Source organism: Pinus tabuliformis, chromosome 1_1 (genome assembly GCF_031772625.1).
Source record: "Pinus tabuliformis cultivar Carrire ecotype Pingquan chromosome 1_1, CPIR1, whole genome shotgun sequence".
NCBI classification, from domain to species: Eukaryota; Viridiplantae; Streptophyta; class Pinopsida; order Pinales; family Pinaceae; genus Pinus; species Pinus tabuliformis.
This window is the reverse complement of record NC_142297.1, coordinates 289624976-289645115: the sequence shown is the minus strand read 5'-3', so window position 1 is coordinate 289645115 and position 20140 is coordinate 289624976.

Sequence of the window (20140 nt, the reverse complement as noted above, 5' to 3'; positions counted from 1 at the left end):
TTTCTTTCGGCACATGAAAATATACGAGGCTACTAGAAATTCTAAAGTGAGAAACATTAGGTTTCTTACCGGTGAATACTTCTTCGGGAGTCTTGGAGTCCAACACTTGATGAGGGAATCTATTTTGAACATACACGGCGGTGTTTGCAACTTCAGCCCATAAGAAGATCATGAAGCATGGTATGAGTGGCTTCTATGATAGAATGATTCATCCTTCCAGCATCACCATTTTTCTCAGGGGTATATGTGGTAGTAGTCTCCCTCTTAATTCCAACTTCTCTACAATAATATTTGAACTCATTTGATTCGTATTCGGTTCCATTATTGGTCCTCAATATTTTGATATTATTCCCTGTTTTATTTTCAACCAAAGCTTTGAAAGAACGAAACCATGAGAATACTTCGTCCTTCTTCTTCAAGAAATATATCCATGCCTTGCAAGAGAAATCATCTATAAAGGTTGCATAATATAAGTATCCTCCCAATGAGTTCACAGGCATTGCACCAGATAGATAAGAATGAATCAATTGCAATATGTCAGTAGTCTTTCTATCACTTGAGGGGAATTATCCCCTTGAATGATTTCCTTTGGCACACCCCTGACAAACACCTTCATGTTCTATTTTAAATTTGGGCATACTTTTTACCATCTTCCTTGCATTGGGTAGAGCATTATAATGTAGATTATCAAACCTCCGATGCCATAATTCAGATTGAAGTGATGTGTTGCAAGACATAGCTCCCAATGGGCTTCCTCCAACTTGATATAAGCTATTAACCTTGAAGTCAAGTGTAAATGCATCTTTCAAATTTTTATTCCACACACGTACCTTTCCATTGATGAATGCCACCTTGAATTCTTTGTTCGTCATTGTGGAGATAGATATTAGGTTCTTCTTTAGATAGGGTACATATAGTACTTCTTATAGATGAATGGTGTTACCCTGACTCAATTAAAGAGTAACATTCCCAACTCCCTTCATGAGATAGATGGCATTGTATCCAAAGATAATTTCTAAATTTGTTTCCCTTTCAATCAGATTTGAAAGAGCTTCCTTATACCTGGTGAAGTGCCTTGAGGTGCCACTATCAATCAACCAATTTCCCAAAGTGTCCAGAGGAGATACAAGAGAAAGGGAAGATATAATATAGAATTATTTTTCCTTGTTTTCAACAACATTAGATTTAGCATACCTGGTGTTTCTTGATCTCTTAGAAGGGCGACCATTTCCTTGATGAGAAGCGGGAGCATTCCTTTTTCCTTGGTTGTTGAATTTGCCATTCATTTGATTGTTGTTGCCCCTGAAATTGTTGTTGTTGTTGTTTTTTTTTCATCATCGTGCGGTGTATCCCTTCTATTAGGACACTTCCTAGCATAGTGACCAAACTTGTTTAAAATGAAGCATTTTCCCTTCCATCCATTTTTGAAACCCAACCTTCCTTGAAATTGCTTCTTTAAACTTGCATTATTCTTCTTTTTAGCATGAGTGAAGAATGCAGTAGGATCATTCCTATTTGAAGACATCTCTAGTTCCATCATCCTTGTTTCTTCTTGAGAGCATCTAGTTAGCGATTCTTCAAAACCTGGAATCCTGTCGTTGTTAAGAACATTACTGTTGAACATGTGTCCTTCACGAGGGAGTCCTCCAAGGGAAATGAGGGTAATATCCCTATCAGCAATAGCTTCTTCAATTGAAAGAAGATAATTTTTTATCTTTGTAATCCTCATGAAGTAGGATTGAATATCTTCATTTCTTCCTTTATTTATATCCTTCATCTTGTTCTTCAGGAAAAGAATTTTTTTTGCATTTCTAGATTTGAACATGCCAACCAACCTGTCATATATCTCCTTTGAAGTGTTCAAATTGGATATGTAAGCAACTAAATGCTTATGAATAGAATCCCTAGTGATCTTCTTGGCTTTGACTTCACTCTTCTTGTATTTTGTCTTAGCAACAACTAGTGCATTAGGAGGTTCTGAAATCTTTCTTTGCACATAATCCATCACATCTTGCTCTTCTAATGTCAAACCAAGAGACATCTTCCATGCATGATAATCAAACTTATCATCAAGATTGTCACGAGACTTGAAGTAGGATGTGGAAGCCAATGAATCTTATCTTTGATCAGTGATTTCTCCTCTTGGAGATTTCTCTTCTCACTCTTTCTTGGTCTTTGTCTTTACCTCAGCTCTGATACCATGCTAATTTTAGGATAACAATGGTATGTTATATGCTTAGAGAAATTTTATTTCAATTTCTTTATTATCCCAATACCAATATTCAGTTTAGCAATCACATCAACATGATAGTAAAATGCAGATAGAACATAAACAATAATAGTAGAAGACTAGCCAAGACAATAGGACATAAGATATGGCACTAGCTAGGGACAAACCCCAATGTGGGGAAACCCTTGAACAATTCTTCTTATAATTCTTCAAAAGTTCAGCAGAGAGAGACAGAGAGTACAATGTATAATATTTACTTGTCCAATTACAGTGAAAATATGATCAGTCAAACAACAGAAATAGAAAGCCCTAACCAAAAAGTCAACATTGGTCAATAGGGTAGAATTCTTCCTCAATTCAACTCATTCAAATCCAGTCAACTTCGGCCTTTAACAACAAGTCTAATAAGCCCAAAACAGTCCAAAAAAATCCATTCAAATGTGGTCAACAAAATTCAACTCTACAGCCAGCCCTAGCACAGTCAACGTTGGTCAAACAGGGGGTTAGATTGCCTCGGTTTTTGTGCTTAGAACTACGGCCTACTCAAACAAAATTCCTCCACCCAAAACTACACCTAAAATAGGTCAATGCTTGGTCAAGGTGGTCGAAACAACCTTTGCAATTTTCGGTCAAATCTAGTCAACGGATGGAACGGAAAACCCTTCCTTCCCTTTGCACGTGTGGAGAGCAGCTTCTGATTTTCATACGTAATCAATGAAGGAGAGAGAAGATGTGAGTGAGTGAAGTGTGTCCAAATGATGATGAGGCATCATGTATTTATATGCAAACGTTGAAGATGAATATATGTGACTATTGGGCTTTTGAGCCTACATAAGTTTGTTGGCTGACCTTGACAGTTTGTCCATAATCAAAATAAATTCATAATTTCACTTCTACATGTCAGAATGGGATGATATTTAGATGAATCCTACACCTCTCGGATAGAGAAATCCAAGAAAAATATAACCTACCTCATATGAGCTATCCAATGTGAAGTTTGACCCTAGTTTCCAAATTTAACACTATGGCTAGGTACTTAATGTACAAGAATTAGATAAATGAGATGGGAGATGAAAGGATTCTTATGATTTCTTCAAAATCCAATCAAAATCACTTATGTCTCAAGGGGTTTTGGAATAAAGTTGCAAAGCCTTGGATAATCATTCAGGTAACAAGGAGGAGGTCACTCCACAGAATAATAATATTACTACATCTAAATTTAAGTAGAAATTGTAGCATATAAATAATTAGAGGATAAGAGAAAATTAACATATTACAAGGAGGTCGTTAAACCTAGATCCAAAGGGTCAAAAGTGTTTCTTTGTTTTAACTAATGTAATGAATAAGACTAACATTGCTAAAATCAGAACAAACATTCATATATTGCATAGTGAAACTTGGTGTTGAACAATTTCTAAAATGCCATAGATAAAAAAAATAAAAATTGTTATCTTTGTGACACTAAGAACAATGAAGATTAAATAACTCTCTTAAATGTCATGCATACACCCACATTAAATCTCAATTTCAAAATATTAATTATAATACCAACCTTCCTAATATTTCAACTCATCAAAATTATGATTATTTAGGAATTCTTATCATTAAGTTTCTTGAACATAGAAATAAAATTCCAAAGTAAACAAAATACCCCCTACTTTTTCTATGATATGCTAAACTAATATTGGTTTTCGAAAACATTAATAACAATCATCATTGTAAAATAAATTGCAATAGAAATTTTCTTTATTATAACATATTCATTTTACACCCAATTAGAGCGTTGATGAGTGGGGACATGATTGCTCACATGTGTTGCCAATTTACCACTCTGCTAAGTATGATATCCCCATCACTCTCAGGGCTTGGTGAGGTTACTACTACTTAGTGCAATGTGGAGTAGTACAAAATCCTCACTAGGCATGGTTGAATTCATGTCTTTTGATGGATCTTTAGGGCACTGGAGTAAGACCCAAACAACCATGAGTGGGCTTTGTAGATGAATCTTGAGGCAGCGAAATACAAGGTTTTAACCTTATTATGATGGTTGGTTATGGGAGAAGCTTGGAAAGTTGAGTGGAATGTGTTTGTTGGTTCAAATGTCGATCCTTTCATTTGTTGCATGCCTAGAAGTATGTAGAAAATTGAGTGAAATGTTGGTTGAGTGGAAAGAAAGGGGCATATTTGAGTGCTATCTAGCTACACAAAGCTACTTTATTATGTCCTTGGGTATCCTTTCATCTTTCTTGTTTTTTTTGTTTTTGTTAGTTTAGTTCATGCTCCTGGTTTAGTGTGGGGTGGAATGCTTGCTTTGTGGTTTGGTTATTTTGGTGGAGAGTTTAGCTTAGTCTTTATAGGTGCTAAAGGAGGGTTTCATCTCCATTAGGCTCCTCCTCTTTTTTCCATTCTTCCTCTTTTCTAGGATTGGGATTTATTTGGTCTTTGTCTCTTTGCTAAGAAGATTTTTGGAGGGTAGCTTGGTTCACAATGCTGGTAGGTTAGGGGTGGCAAGAAGAGGAAACCTATTCTATGGCCTTATAAGGTATTTACCTCTAGACATCCAACTCATGTCTCCAAGGTTATGGGAGAATCATGGGAGGAAGAAAAACATTATCATTACAAGTGATCTAAAGCTACAAAGTAGGAAATGGAGGACTCGGAGAGAAGTGTTAATGCCAAAAGATAAGTTTTAAATGATGCCCAAGTCTTGATGGAAAGAAGGGGTTGGGTAATAGATTTGTTCTATTCTAGCATGCATGAAACCAATTTTTTCAAGATAGTTGAAACCTACTAGATGGTTAGGACCTTAATTGTTCAAGCCTTGGAAAAAATAAAGAAGGACATGATGACATCTTGAAGACAATTTGGCCATTTGAAAGTAAATTTGAAGCTATGTGCAAGGGGGTTTTTGGAATTAATTATCAATCACCCAAATTAGAAAGGGGGCATACAATTATAAGCGAGATTATGTCTCATATGAAATTTAATTATATTTGATTATCTTAGAGAAAGACCCACAACCATCAATATCAGCCTAGGAAAAATAAAATTGGACTAGGAACTTTGTGAATATACCTATGGATGAGGATATTCAACCTCCCTCTACTTTCAATTTAATTGTTATTAGTTTTTGTTACTTTAATATAATAAATAGTCAATTTAATTGTTATTAGTTTTTGTTACTTTAATATAATAAATAGTCATATGTGGCTAGTTTTGTCCATACTCGTTTTCACAAATTTATTAATAGAGAATATTATAATATGAAAAAAAATTATATTAAATTGTTAGAGTGTTGGTTTCCCTTAAAATAATCACCCACCAATAAATATTTATAATCTCTTTTTATTTATAATATAAATTACAAATATATTTTTAACTAAATAAATATATTTATATTTTAAATTAATTTTAAATTTATATTTAATTTAATTGTTAAAATTATATTACATAAAAAGAAATAAACCAAACATGAATGAAAATTCAGTGATTAGTCTTAAAAGATTTTTATCAAAGTCATCAATCAACCATATCCCTATCACAAAGTATGGCATGTTCCTATACATAATTACGTGTTACTAATATGGGAAGGAGCTGCATGTGATAATGACATCGTCAACAAAACATTGAGCAATAATTTCAGTCTTTCTCCTAAAGGCATGTGATAGTCATAATTGCATTAAAAAAAGGTGAAAACATTGATTAATCACAATATTCTTCTCGCTCAAGGCAAGATCATTAAAATCTTTAATGTTGGCCATGTTCATTCAAATAAAACAAAACATTATTATTTACGGTGCTTTCTAGTTTATTATTTGAAAATTATTTAGGGTCTTAAATTGTTTTTTACTTTGTTGCAACTCTAATGATAATTTTTAATTTTACAATAGAGATCATATATATTTTTTTCCAAATGCTAAATTAATATATTTTACCTATTATTTGTAAACGCTAAATTAGAATATTTTGTAAACGCTAAATTAGAATATTTTACCTCTTATTTGTACAGGTTACTAGCTAAAATGATTATTTGACATGTTATTTGTAAAGGGTAATAGGTAAAATGAATGGAAAGTAAGATAAGTATTTTTTTTTTTTAATCTTAGAGTTTTTATTTCACGTGGTTAGCGATAGTGGCTTATAGCTTCCCCACCCGGGTTCGATTCCCAGAGTATATTCAATCCAGCTACCGAATATATATAGCTTCTAATAAGGACTCGCCCCATTCCCCACCGGGTTCGATTCCCAGAGTATTCCATTCAATCCAGCTGCAATATATTATGAATTATGGAATATATATAGCTTCTAATAAAGACTCGCCCCGGGTTCGATTCCCCAGCTGCAATATATTATGAATTATGGAATATATATAGCTTCTAATAAGGACTCGCCCCATTTTAAGATTAGATATTTTTTTACCAAATATTTTATATTTGATGTAAAATAGTTAAAAAAGTATGTACTTTTATTTTGAACGTATTGGTCCCAGATTCTCCATGGGTTCTATCTCCAATGTAATCGGCTGGTGATCCGAATCACGTTGAGCTAATATAGAGGAAGCACAAGATTGTCCAATTACTATATAATACGAATTTGTCAAAGCGTGCAGCTATGTGGCTTCAATTTTGCTAATTTATTTATATATAGATATTTTTTATTTAATATAATTTTGTGGTGTTTCAAAGAAATTTGATTTATATTTTTTCATTAAATTTTTTTTACGATTTAAATTTAATTGTGAAGAGATATTCTTTTATAATTTTATATTTAAAAATAATAAAATAATATTTATATTAATAAATTATATATATATATAAATATATTAATTATAAATTTTATAAAAATTTGAAGGGATTAAATTTTTTAAAATATAATTTTTTCATTAATTTTAATACTGTAAAAAAGATTTAATTTTTTTAATGTTTAATAAATTTAAAATTAAAATAAATTTATATTAATTTAATAAATATATTTTTACTATTAAATTTAAAACATTTTAATATTTTTATAAAATTAAAATTAAAATTTTATAATAAATCACATATTTATTTAAAAAGTTTTTTAATAAATGGTTATGGAAGACTTCACCATGATAATAAAAATAAATAGGTGACTAAAGTCGCACAAAAAAGTATTTGTGGATATATGTTGTTCGTCTACGTAATGGATATCATTCTAATTAAAATAACATATTATTTGAGCATTGTAATTAAAATAACATATTATTTGTGAATTGTTTTGCAAGATGGTTTCATATGGGTGGGTTAATAGTTGTCTTTTTATTATATAATATGTTTTATTATATAATATGTTTTATTAATTGAGATTTAATCATTTAGATTTAATTTTTTTAAATCAAGTTAATTTTTTTTAACAAATTTTCATTCATAAAATAAATCAATCTTTCACTAAGATATCTGCCACATACTTTCCCTCCAACACAAGGTAATTTGCATTTTCCCTCCAACATAAGGGATCCCTCCAAGGTAATTTGCATTTTCCCTCGACATAAGGGAGTTTGCATGGACATTCTCCTCCACCAAGATTTCCCAAGGATAAATATATAAAGTTTCATGTACAGTATTGTAAACACTTGACTTATTGCCGATTCCCCTTTGCATGGACAATATTGCAGAGACATATGACTTTCCTGCCATCTCCCCATAACCATTCTCACTCTTCATAGTGAAGATATGGGTAGTTATTTCAACTTCAAATCTATTTTATTTAAAATTCATATGCAAATAAAACAATATCCAAAATAAAGTTAAATATATTTTGCTCTTTGGCCATGGCATTGGGAAGAATCCTACACCTACTATTGATATTTAAATAGATCCATTGAAATAATTTATCAATATCACATGTCCAAAAACAATTTTCATTTCGAAATAAATATATATATATATATAACATCTTTTATATATATACATCCATGAGAATTTCAAAAAAAATAAAAGCAACTCTACACAGAAAATGACAAGAACATCAAAACAACGATTTAATTCCATTTGCAACTTTGTCATGCTACAGCAACACAAAAATGACCAAACAAACAATGACACAGAGGAGCCTTCAAGAGAGCAAAGGAGTCAAACGCCCTACCCTGGGCTAGGGATTCAAAAAGAATTCCTCATTGCCTTACCCTGGGCCAGCGATTAAAAAGGAACTGTCCAGTAACAGTTATGTTTCTGAAAAATGTGATTAAATCAATTTAATCTATTAATTTTAGATTTATCAAGTTTAGAGGGTGGTCAAATTTTTTTGGGTATAAATATTTTTTTAATTTTTACATTAAAAAAGAGATTTGTATCTTAAGAAATTTGATCCAAATAATTTTTTTGATAAATTTATAATTAAAATGAATTTAGACTAGTAATATAAAAAAATGACATTTTATATTTCATTATAATTATTGATAATATTTAATTTATAAATTTACAATTAAAATGAATATAAAAGATGACATTTTATATTTATCATTATAATTATTAATAATATTTAATTTACTAAATTAAATTCAATAATATTTTAGAGTCTACTTTACATTCATCAAATTTATAATTAACATAAACTCAACGCAAACAGCGAATAAAATGAATCTACTGTTTAAGCAGCACACTATAACAAGATAATATACTCAGTATGATTTGATCCCTGACCTCTTAAGTTTCACCCAAAAAAACCTCAACCACCACACTACACATCACTATATGACTCTTAGACCCGGAGATCGAAGACCTATCATTTAGGTAAACGGCTCTCACTATCTACTTTGCATGTTCTGGTTCTTGTTACTTTTCTCAATTATTTGAAAGAGAAAGAAGCTTGCCTGTTATGTAATCACATTGTTGCAGTTATGTATTGTGTCCAAATATAACAGTCGATAAATAATTTGTATTTTTTTTAATGGTAGTCAAAATATAACAGTGAGTAAGTACAACAAAAGGGAGTGCACCATTATTTCTTTGTCGTAAGAGAGGAGTAAATAGAGGACAATTTGAGCGTTTTAAAATATGATACACAGTTTAATTCCAAAAATACTATAAAGAGTAAGAATAATTATCGCAGTCTAGGCTCCAAATTGCAAAAATTTGTTCAATGAATGGAAAATTAAAAAAAAATCTCATTTAGTGCAGTATTCCCAACTCTTTCTTTTTTTACATTTAATTTTTCAAATCATTTTAATAGTCAAATACATTTGAGCACACAGGGGTTTCGTTTCGTGGTCAGCAAACAGTCTGCTAAGTCGTTCGTGCCGCTGTGCAGGGCAAAGGTTTCGTCTTATCTTGAGGGGCCATTCCTTGCCCGCTGGGGATTCTTCCTAACTGTTATAGTGGTAGCCCGGGGTCCCTCCTAACTGTTATAGTGGCAGCGGGTGAAATTTGACCCCGGATAATAAGTACAATAATTCAACTAGATATAAAAAAAGAATCAAATACATTTGTATAATTTTTTTAATGTGTTATTAATTGTATATTCAATATACATACCCAACCAAAAACTTTGAAATATGCCTCACCAATGACATTATATTTCTTATCTCTAACTTGTATTCAAACCAGACAAGTATTGTGCTGGCTACACAGACTCCTCAAATTTTGTACAAATTCCATACCAACGACTGTCCCCGTTGTTCCCTACATGGACCCAGTAAATTGAATTCTCTGTGAAAATGAGTGCCAACGGCTTGATGGTAAGACCTGGTGCAACTTTGACAGAGCTTACCCGTAACAAGCTCTTATGATTGAAAATTCGACACATAATTTCTTGGATTTTGAATCAATATAATCTAGGGGAGAGATTCCTAATATTGTGCAGGGACCAGTAGTTGATATAATACTGGTCCCACCAAACCACCAGTGATTAAGACTTTTGAAACCAAAATTTAAACAGAAATAAATAACATTATGTATAAATAAGTTTTAAATTATGTCCAAAAATCACCCATATATTGACTGGGCCCACAACTGTCCATAAATAGTATTTTACTACTTAATATTGCAAAACATATTGACCCAAGTAGAAAACAGCTAGAGCCATAAAGGCTTCCAAACTGGTCTATTCCAGAAGTACAAAACAGCGGTCACTTCAACCCCCACTCATCAGAACTGCAACTTTGCATCCCAAATAAATATGCCTACCTGCACATAACAAAAGGAATGTATGTCAGCCATAACTGCTGTGTTGTTCAACAACTAAACACCCTATGTTCAATAAATGACACCCAACCCAATAACAATTAAATCCAATTTGTTCAATAAATGACACCCAACCCAATAACAATTAAATCCACTTTGTTCAATAAATGACACCCAGACCCAATAACTGCAATAAATGACACCCAACTCACTCTATTTCTCATTAAAACAGATCAAAGCACATGGATCAACAAATAAACAATTCCCAACCATTAGATCACAGCAAATTAAATCCATACCACACATTCAAAATGAAGCCATTGCAATCCATGTGCATCCATGTCCACCAATTAAAATCAAGTCCCCAAAACTATAAAAGAAGTCCACCCACTGTTGAAGTTGCATCTTATGCTTTCAAACTATTCAGCAAACTTGAAGACAACATCACAAAATAGAGGCCAATATATTCAAGTCAGTTATATGAATTACAACTCATTCTTCTCACAATTCTGTTTTCATTGTTTTCATTTATCAGATTTCTTACATTACAGTTCTGTCCATTCATTTATCAGATTTCTTACATTACAGTTCTGTCCATAGGGTGGTGACAGTTAACCTATACAGTTACAGTTAACCTTTTTTATACAGAGTTTATGTATGTGTTCTAGCTTATATAGTTAAGCTATCGAATACAGTTGTATCCATCTAATCAACGTCACAGGTTGCTTACCTTACAGGAATTGAAGGTTAGCTTACACGAATTATTCGATCATCAACTTCATAGGGATTACAACTTACATATCACAAATGTTACGTATGTCCAAATGTTACGTATGTCGTGCTAGTACTGTAGTCATAGCTTGTTTACCTAACAGGAATTGAACCTTGAACCTTAGCTTACAGGAATTGAGCGATAGCTTGTTTACCTAACAGGAATTGAACCTTGAACCTTAGCTTACAGGAATTGAGCGATTATTATGGCTTGGGTTCTATGGTTCCTCCATAAGAACACTGAACGCCTAGCTTCGCAGAGCAGCTCTCCCCCCAGCCCACAGCATAGTGTGGAATCTGGATCGTTTCATCGAGCACCATTTCTTTTAGATATAAAGGTGTTCTGACTCTATTGGATCAAGTCATAATCTACGCCTTTTACTAGTATACTACTATGGGGAGAGACTAAGCTCTATTTCAGAGATTGGACTCTCTTACTGTGATTAGCCCCTACTAGTAAGAAGTTGTTCTCGAGCCAGGTTCCCTGGATCCACTCCTAGTCAGGCCTAAATGAATGAATGAAGAAGGGGGCGGGCATCACTCTAAAGAAAGAAGCCTTTGCCCATTGGACAGCTACCGAACTGGCTTGCTTGACTTACTTTACTGGTCGACAACTATATTATTATAAGACCTCCTGTCAGAAAGAAGGAAAGGTTATTGTAAAAGAAAGAATGACAGCCGATGTCAAACTGTACTCCTAGTGTGAACCATCCGATTTTGGGCAATTCAGAAGTGACAAGATCCGAGTGAACATGGATAAGTTAAAACATAGAACAAAAACGAATTGTAACTTTAATGACTCTGATAAACTGAGTAATTTTTCACATATTTTTCACATATTTTCAGAAGCATGAAGCTATTGAGAAAGCAAACATTTTGATATTGAGTCGAAAGACTGCAAATAAGTGAATTTATACTACTGATGAATGGACCATAGAACTGGGGAATGGTTTCTTAGAATGGAAGCCCGAGCAGATGACCATTTCTCTTTATTGGATTATATGACTGTAAGATTTTAGATAATGAGAAAACACAATTATAAGTAACATAGCAGATGACAGTCTTATTGGCCTTCATATCTTTTCACCTCGTTGAGCTCGAGACCTTAGGGTATGGAGAGCCCTAGCCATACAGAGTTGTAAAAGTTGGACCAAAGGAATGGGGATTTACATAATTCAGCACTGTAAATTAAGTCACAGATAATGGAGAGAGATCTTGGAGTAGAGATTGTTCTTCACAATATTCAAAATAAGTAAATAAATTATATGAAAAAATATAAAAAATAAATGACTGCAATGAAACTCAATTAAATTGAAGTAAAACCAATTGTCTATGACACCTAGGAGACCATAGAATCAAATGTGATAGTGATTACAGCTTACATATCACAGAGGCTACGTATGTCGTGTTAGTACTATAGTCATAGCTTGTTTAGCTTACAGGAATTGAACCTTAGCTTACAGGAATTGAAGCTATTGAATACATCTCATTCATCTTATCACTAGTAAGCTCTATACACTAAAAAGCTCGTATTAGTATCTGAGCATGGTTTCAGTTCACCCTTATCTATGAGTGAGCTAGAACAAAGCTCTGTATAATTACATATGTTATATGTATATTAAAGTTGAATCCAGTCTATTAGGGAGATAACCAACCTGTGATACAGGTACTTTATCATATCTATACATGTATTTCTTAGGTTAGCACTAATAGTTCAACCTTTAGATGATGTTACTTGTAAAATATCTGTGTTATTACTTATGCCGAGTGTAATGAGAATGAGACAAGCAAGTGATTAGGTAAACAAGCATGGTTAGAAAGAGTCATGTGTAACTACTGTGTTCTAATTGCAAAGCTTGTCATAAGCTTAGATAAGATACAAAGGTGACAAGTTAATCAATATACAACATGATATCCCGGGGTTCTCACTCTACACACATATCCTAAGGTAATACATATGGATAGACTGTAATCACTGTATACGCATATCCTAATGTAACAAGCTCTGTATCCTAATGTATACGCATATCCTGACACTGCCCTATGAAAGTGAAACATTTGCTCTCATTATGAAAACAGTGACATACATGTTGACAATTTCCTGTAATAGAGGAAAAGTATTTTTGCAGAATTAATAACGCATAATTTGACATATATTCAAATGTCTAAATGCAACATACATGTTGATAATTTCCTGTAATAGAGGAAAAGTAATTTTTGCAGAAGTAATAAAGCATAATTTAACATATATTCTAATGTCTAAATGCATGCAATAATTTTACAGGTTGTTGCATCTATGGCAAAAGGAAGTTACTCTGCTCGTACAAGGAGAAGTGGCAGGAGAGTGACAAGGGGTGCGCAGCTACGATGCACATCGTCTGATGATGACAGGCCAGCTGATGTCCATGCCAGCGATGCACCAGGGAACATTGTTGAAGATGACCATGTGACAGCCGCTGATGTTAACACACCATCAGCCACAGAACCACCATCAAAAACATTCCAAGGGGCAAGCTCAACTAAAAAGATCAGTGCTATAAGAGGATGGACAAAAGAACAAATGTTAGTTGCAATTGACGACATAGAGTTTAATGGATACTCAGTTCGGGCATCTGCAAAAAAACATGGTATTCCTCCCTCGTCAATACATTATTGGATAAATGGACTGACTCATACAAAACGCAGAGGGCCTCTTACAGTTATGACTGAGGATGAGGAGGCCGAGGTGGTTGAGTGGTGTAAAGAGATGGCCCAACTGGGACATGGGCTAGAGTTGATACAACTCAAATCAACAGTTGCTCAAATCTGTCAAGGGAGGCCAAACCCATTCAAAGATGGGTTTCCTGGTAAATCATGGTGGTTTGGGTTTAAAAAAAGGCATCCAGAACTTGTATTGCGTACTGCTGAGGGCCTTGACAGAGACAGAGCATTAAATTTGCGCCCTGCAGTTGTGCAAAAATTCTATGACACACTTTCTAGTGCTTATGATAAACATTCTTATGGAGCAGACCATATATGGAACTGTGATGAAACAAGTTTACAGGCAGGGAGGAATTGTGGCATGCGGGTAATTGCCAAGAGAGGGAGCCGAAATGTGCCAAAGATTTTGCCCAAGAGAAGGGAGTGGATAACTATTTTATGTTGTGTTAATGCAATTGGTACTTCAATCCCAGGATTTTATCTATTCAAAGGTAAAAATCAACTGAAAAACTATATACAGAACTGTGAACCAGGTGCATGCATGGCTGCACATCCCCATGCATGGATGACTAAAGAACTGTTTCTAAGTTGGCTTTTTCACTTTGCTGCATCGGTACCAGGTGGCGTCTCGCCTAATAACAGACACCTTTTGATATTGGATGGCCATGGGAGCCACATGGCTGTACAAACAATTGAGGAAGCAAACAATTTAGGCATCGACCTGTTGACATTGCCCGCTCATACCACTCATAGGCTGCAACCCCTTGATGTTAGTGTGTTTGGCCCTTTCAAGAACTATTTCAGGTCGGAGCGTGCTGCATGGATGGCAAAGAATCCAGGGGTTGAGGTGAAAAGGTTTGAGCTAGCAGAGCTTGCAAGTAAAGCTTTTAAAAGGGCTTTGACACCATCAAATATCAAGGCTGGCTTTAGGAGGACAGGAATCTGGCCACTGAACTATGATGCTCTTATGCATGATACTGGTTGTAGCCAAGCGTTTCATGTGGATGGTCAGGAAGAAGGGAATGTCCAAACATGTGTTGAAGTGCAAGAAGTAGATGACCAAGATGATGTTGTTGCAGCTGGTAATATGATTTCCCTGTCTCAAGGACAGTTATATGCTGAAGATGATGAAACTGTATGTGAAACACAATATAACAATGAACAAATTCCTAGTAACATGGAGATTGTTCCACCAACTCAAGAACATCAAATTCCTGTTGCTGATATTGCTAATGATATTGTTGAACATGCAGTTGACAATGACCAATTGACATTGCCAAGCCAAGTAACCCCACCTTCATGGCTAGCAGAAGCAATGATCAATATGAATGCACATAGTGTCTCAGCAACCAATGAAGAAAGCATGAACATGCCCTCACAACCAGTAGAATTGAACAGTGAAATTGTTCATTTTTTTGTGGACAATAGATCAATGGAAGAAGATGAAGGACATAATGAGGCATCAAATGAAGATAATGATATGGTTCAATCAGTTCCAACAGATACTGAAAGGGAAGTACCAAGCAATGACATGCAGGTGGGAGGGGTGGAGAAGACACTTGGACGGTTCCTAAAGCTACCAGTAGAGAGAGTATCAATAAGAAAAAAGCAAGGTGCACCGGGTAGTCTTTGTCTGGGCCGAAGCTCACAGCTACTCACCTCAGAGGACTATATAAACCTGTTAGTTGAGTCAGAAAAAAAGAAACTTGAAATGCAAGAATTAAAACAGAAAAAGAAGGATATGGTCAAGGAGAAGAAGGCAACAAGGATTGTTGTAGCACAACAACGAGCAGAAGAAAGGATTGAAAGAGATAAAGCAAGGCAAGTTAAGGACCAACAAAAGCAAATGGCAAGACAGGAAAAGGAAAAACGAAAGGCACAACAAATGCTTGAAAAGGAACAAGGGATGATCAACGATACAAGAATAGCTGATGAAACTAGGATTATTTCAAACTCATTGGACTCCATTGCAGATAATACACCATTATTCCAAGATCTCATAAACATTCAAGTGCCCCACTATCAAACCGAGGGTTTACCCACTTGCCTTGTTCCTACCAGAGTTGGTGTCAATTCTCTGTATGCTCATTACACACCTCCACTTAATGCAGGGGTCAGTAGTGCAAATGTGAGGTATGGGTACTCAATACCTCCATGGTTGGAAGCTGCAAATTGGAATCAATCATATGGCAACAATCAACCATTTCCTAATCAGCCCTTGACTGGTAGGCCAACCTACCTGGCTCAAGAAGGTAACTCGGGGAGTTTTGGCACTCAAGATTCTCAGGGCCATAAAGAATAGGGGTGTCATATGTTTTCGGTTCTAACCACATTATGATGTGGATTTTGGATGGATTGTATCTTTTTCTTGGCACAACAACATTTTGGCTTACAACCTAGTAGTGATTTCTTGTGGCAACCTAACTGTGTGTTGATAAGAAATTTTCAATGGAATATGTCTTTCTGTAAAATATTAATTATGATAAAACTATTTCTATAAGTTATTCTGTGCGCACTGTACAAAGCTCTAAACTCACTTATGGCTCCAATAAGTGGACCGTTGTAATGTGATGACAGTGCTGGGCAAGTTTACAATCACTTAACACTGAATAGAAGTCTACACTCACAATTAGAAACACCTCCTGCTCGCTTCTAATGTACGAGGCACTAGTAGTAAGGAACTCTATACTTACCATGTTATTGATTGAATTAGAATGAATAAGAACTTTACATTGCTGGAAACTAGAAATACAATAAATAACATAGTTATGATTTTTATCAATCACCTAGCTAGCCTATTTTTTTACTACTGCTCAACTTATAGAGAGCATGTGTTTTTATATGTGTCAGTAAAAATGATGGAAGTATCTAAATTAATCAAATCAGTTGATGAACAACTATGAGAATCATATTGTTCCATCTTGTTACATCAACTTTCCAAAAGATAGAGAAATTTGGGTGCACAGTAACCTAATCAGCTATATGACGAATTGTGGCTTAGTCATTAATTCTTTTCTAAGCACCTATTCACCTTTTTCATTTTCCTTCATGAGTAGATCAATTGTTTGACAATATGAGTGATTCACATATGACAATTGTTTGGTTAACTAATGAATTGTTATAATTGACGCAAAGTTACAACAACCTTCTTCGAGGGGGAAAAAAGAATTGGAGTAAAAATGGAAAATTAAAAATAGCTAAATTATTATAAAAACTAAATAAAAATAAAATTACAATAATTTATAAATCTACAAAATATAAACCAGCGTAGACCCATCTTAAGATGGGATCTTTTAAGCATCAAGAGAATCATGTCTCTGTTTCTTTAGATCCCTTTTTACACTTATGAGATCTGGAGTTAATATTGATCTATAACAGTGTATTACGGTACAGAAAAATTATGAATTGCCTCTAATACATGTAAGAAGGAAATTCCAAAGCAGTAGGTATACAAAAATCCCACAAAATTGCTTCAGAGCTCAAAATCTACAGCATGTTAAGCTTTCCTGTAATTTAAACTTCCCTGCACAAAACTAGGCATTGCAAAAATAAGAGAGATTCAAAGGAAATCAGTGTACCGAAAGGAAATCCAGGGTAACTGCAATTGTGGGTCTTGTCATCAACGCTAGAGATAAATAAAGTTTAAAATTTGAATGAACCTTAGGAAAGATCAACAATCAGGCAGAAGCACATGCCATTCTTAAAGGGATTGAATTGGCTCTTGATAAGAGTGTTCACAATATCTAATGCATGGCAACTAAGCAACAATAATTATGTTTTTTGGAATAGAGATTATACCGATTCCATAAATTTAAAATTTCAGTAGGTCATGTGCTATATACGGGTCAAGGAGGGTTTTGATTCAATATTCTTTTCACATATTACAAGAAATTTACATTCAGAGGTACACAATCTAGACAATTCAACAGCTACAATGGACACCAACACCCTACAAATATATCACTATTATCAACACATTCTCCTCTCCCGATAGCTCTGCACTCCTTATATCCCTGTTCCCCAAGCAACTAGGAAGAAAAGTTTCAAAAGTGCATAGAAATCTGTTTGCAGAATCAAATATTCCAACTTAGCACAATTCCTACACATCCCTTGGAAGTACAAAGGTTGTCTCCAACACAAATGGCAGACCACCAAAGAAATGGACTCTCCTATAATTGTGATGAAAAATATGCTCCAGGTCATAGGTGTAAAAAACAGAAATTGTTCCAAATTGATATGCCCACTCAAGACCTGACCGAAGACATAACTACTGAGAGACACTGGAGTTACAGGTTGAAAACACCAACACTCCGACTCAAGCAGATATCGAACCTATTTCTTCATGAAGAACGGTCAATCTCTCTGCATGCATTATCGGGCATTTCAACTCCGCAAAATTTGAAACTCACAGGCTACATCAAGCACTGAAAAGTTGTAATCCTAGTTGACAGTAACACAGTAACAAGCAAAAACAGTAACAAGGCAATTGAGAGCAGCTACAGAGAGTTTCGAAAGTTGGTCTGGGCTCATTTCTGCGATGTTCCATTTTCCCTTTGTCTTTCTGCTCGGGGCCAGCTATGCAAGTCAGGGGAGAGCAGCTACATAGCGTTTTGAAAACAGGCTAAAACAGCAAAACAACAAAAACAGAATGCCATAGAATGCCTAAAACCCTAAACCCTAAAACAACAAAAATGCCATAGAATGCCTAAAACCCTAAACCCTCAAAAAAATGCCATAAAATGCCATAGAAAGTTCACAAAAAATCCTGTTAGAGATGCTTGTGTTGAAAAACACAGAGTAATAGCTGGTAGGATTAAAAATCCTACCGGTTACAGGTCATGGATGGTCGTCGACCTCCCCCACCTTCCCCACAGCTCGCCAGACCTTCTCCACACCTGCAACGTCCTTTTCCACACCTGCAACAGGAAGAAAAAAGCCATTAGAGATCAGAAAAACAACAAAAACAGCAGCGCAAAACAGAAAAATCCTATGTTACCTCAAGCTCAGTAGAATGGCGACCGACTCCTCCCCAAACAACAAAATCGCCGAATAAGACCACCACCAGAGAAATGCTAAACAACCGGCATTCCATGTTAAACAACTTGCATTCCAGAACGACCAAGAAATCCAGGCGGAAAAGCACAAGAAAAGCAGAACCGCTGTCCCAGCCAGAAACCCTGAAACTCCATCAAACCTTCGCACCAGCACACGAATAAACGACTCTGCGCGCAGGTACACAAACCCTGTCAACCGAACACAGCATTCCCCCAACACACGAATAAACCACCATGCGCGCAGGTTATAGGGCCGTCCCGCGCCATCTTCGGCGGGGGGCTTCGCCCAACAACCGGCCCCGAGCAGAAAGACAAAGGGAAAATGGAACATCGCAGAAATGAGCCCAGACCAACCTTTCAAATGGCGCGAAGGAGGAGTTTTATGACGCGAGGTGATAGCCCACACGGCCAGCTCCACGGTGGACAGGTGTCGTACCGGAGCCATGTGGGTTGACGCGTGGTAAACTGACGTGGCGGGGAGGGCGCACATGTATTGGCGACCCTCCCCTAATAACTTAATTTTCATCTTATTTCGGATTTATCATATTAATTTTTTATCGAAGAATCAATAAGTATGACTCATCATCAAAACATTTATTTAATAATTTATATAAATAACTCCACAAAAAAAACTTTAATATAATACATTCCAAACATAAAATCAAAATTACTCTATCAAAAACATCTCCAACTCTGAAATAAAGTTTTTTTTTTTTTTTTTTTTTTTAAATTACAATTTTAAGTATCAAAAACATCTCCAACTCTGAAATAAAGTTTTTTATTTTTTTTTTTAAATTACAATTTTAAGTTATTGAATTACATAATTTTTGTATTTCAATAGTTTTAATTATTTTATATTAAAAAATACAGTTAAAAATAAAAAACAAAATAATATTATTAAATTACATCATCAAATTTTAGTAAAATATATATATATATATATATATATATATATATATATATATATATAAAATCAAACAACACCTATTTAAAAAATATGAATTTCAAATTTTAACTATTCAAATACAAATGCAAGTATTCCAATAGCTTCGTCTTGTTCATAATCTTACTGAGGATCTGCCCTCTTGTCAGGGGTAATCCAATTTATTGCTTACTTCTGACATTGGTGGGTAATTCATTGACCCATACTTTATCGACATAAAGCTGGAGCCAAGGAATCTAATAAAGTTTTCACTTTCAGCTTAATAGAAATAACAATTGAATTTGGAAATTGCTTTTAATGC